This window comes from Cryptomeria japonica, chromosome 4 (genome assembly GCF_030272615.1).
Source record: "Cryptomeria japonica chromosome 4, Sugi_1.0, whole genome shotgun sequence".
NCBI lineage: Eukaryota > Viridiplantae > Streptophyta > Pinopsida > Cupressales > Cupressaceae > Cryptomeria > Cryptomeria japonica.
Window position 1 is genome coordinate 525,433,545 of NC_081408.1, and position 3,001 is coordinate 525,436,545.

Consider the following 3,001-nt stretch of genomic DNA (forward strand, 5'->3'; position numbering starts at 1 on the left):
AACCATAGCAATATCGGTTAAATAGAAATACTTCAGACAGCTAAACTGGTTAAACAAAAATACTTTAGAAAACATGCAACAGATCTTGGATCTAGATAGCTACTTTACCAGTTTAGTCATGCATGAGTTGTATCAATAATACCACAACCATTTAGCACTGCATGCATATTCAACTTAATCAAAAAGTACTCAATCATCACATGTAAAATACATAGCCCATGACACACAAATTTTTCACATGGAAACCCGCATGGGAAAAACCATGGTGGGGAAGAATACCCACAAGCATGTTTTGATCTCTTTTTAAGTCCGCTTTGTTAGGAGCCTAGTTTGGTTAAAGACTTTACAATAAGGTTCTGTTAGGAACCAATCCTATTAGGGATCACCCGTTTAAGGGATGGCTATAAACCCTGTTAAAGGTTACCTCGCTAGAGGATTTAAAGAACTCAATGAGCTTGAGTCACCTGGTTAGAGGATTTGCAACAAGCCTATTAAAGCTACCCCATCAAGGGATTTTATTTCTGTTGAAATGGTTAGAAGACAACAGATAAAACTCCGATCTGATAACAACACTACTTTGCTAAGGCAAATCCTTTTCAGTTCCTCTCTTCTGCAATCACACTCTGCAAACTCCTTACTCTAGTTTGGAAAGTATCAAGTCTCCAACACACAGACATAAACACAACTTTTGCCAACACAAATAATAACAAACATCATCAACCTTATAGACAACAATTAGGTCAGCAGTATAAACCCTAAACCCTAAACATTTAGATTTTCAGTTACAAGCGGTTCGATCCTGACTGCTAAAATGCATTGCATGGAATAAAACAATCTGAGAAAGATCTCAAGTTATTCTGCATTGTCCAATCTTCACCGCACCTAGAAATCAATAACCCACCACACGTTCTTCACACACCACTAAGAGAAACACACATTCCCGAGGTAGATATTCAATGCATTCGCTCCTCCCGCGCAAGATTCTCAAAGAGATTCTTCACATGCACATAACTGACATGACATCTCGATCTCATCCTTATCTCTTAACTAACTCATCACAAAATGTCATCGGTTGCATCACACAAGTCAGATCGCCAAACCAGAAACCCTCAAGATGAACTAGGACTACAAACCGGTAGTCAAACTGTGAACCCTAACACCAGTTCACTCCATCTCGATTGACTATAGCCGCTTCTAGTCTTCACACCAGTTCATACCAGTTCACCTGCTTGAGCACCATATACCGGTTCACTTATTGACATCAATGACAACATACATTATCATCACTTCATCATATGCCAACAATAACCCCCTTTGGCATTGATGGCAATACTCACTGTATCATTGCTCAGTATCTTGACCATGCTCAATAACATATACCAGTTGACATATACCGGTTCAAATTGAAAGATCACCGCTACCACCTAGACTAGTTAATGTGCACTCTGCCAGATATCTTCTCCCCCATACGTCTTCATCATCAGATATCTTCTCCCCCTTTGACAACAATGCCAAAGTGGAGGCGCAAGCTCCACTATGTTGCTCCTCCTATGGAGTAGCATCCTTCAAAACATCAATCCTGTAAGATATGACATGGTAGTACCTTAATGATATGGAACAAACAACTTTAGTTTACTTCATGAAGGGGCAGAGCCCCTAATTCACCTCTCAAATAGGTAAATGTAGTCTTTGGTAAGGGCTTAGTGAATATGTCTGCTAGCTGCTCCTTGTTGGAAACATGTTCTAATACAACCTCTTTATTCTAAACCTTTTCTCTCAAGAAATGATACTTGAGCTCAATATTCTTGGTCCTAACATGCAATACCAGATTTTTGGAAATATTGATTGCACTAGTATTATCACAAAAAATACTCATCGGTTCAGATATAGTCACTTTGAAGCCATTCAGTACATGCTTCATCCAAATTGTCTGAGTGCAGTTCATAAATGCTACCACATACTCCACTTCAATTGTAGACAGGGAGATATAGCTCTGCTTCTTACTCGTCCATGAGACCAGTCCTCGACCGAGGAAGAATGCTCCATCGGTTGTGCTCTTCTAGTCGTCCACATTACCTGCCCAATCTGCATCGGTAAACACTTTGAGATCAAAGTTGCCATTATATGGATACCACAATCCATAATCAATTGTTTACTTCAGATATCTAAAAATCCTCTTTACCACTACCAAGTGGGATTCTCTTGGATTCTTCTAAAAATGAGAAACTATGCCTACTACATGAGCAATATTCGGTCTATTGTGCACCACATAATGCAGCTTACCGACCATTGACTGATACTCCTTCTCATCCACCAACACTGAATCATCCTCCTTAGTCATTTTGTAGCAGGTCACCATTGGTGTTCCAACTGGTTTGCTCTCCTCCATGCCAAAGGTCTTCAATACCTCTTTGATATACTTGGACTGGGTGATGAAGATACCTTCTTTCATTTGCTAAATCTATAGACCAATGAAAAAATTGATCTCTCTAATCAAAGACATTTCAGACTCCTTTTTCATCACATCTACAAATGCATGACTCATTTCATCATCTCCTTCGAAGATTATGTCATCTACAAATACTTCATAGATCAGTATCTGATCACCTTCAGATTTCAGGTAGATGTTGGTGTCCTGACTTATTCTCTGAAATCCTATCTTCACAAGATGAGATTTTAACCGTTCATACCATGCTCTTGGTGCTTGTTTCAATCCATACATGGCCTTGTGTAATCTACATACCATGTCACTATCCTATGACAAAGCAAACCCATCTAATTGCTCAATATACATTTCTTCTTCTAGGATTCTATTCAAGAATTCAGACTTCTCATCCATCTAGTATACCTTGAATCCCTTCAATGTTGCAAATGCAAGTAGCATTCAGACACCTTCCAATCTTGCCACTGGGGCAAAGGTTTCTCCATAGTCTTCTCCTTCTTCCTGAGCATATCCTTTGCATACAAGTCTTGCCTTGTTTCTTACCACTGTGCCTTCTTC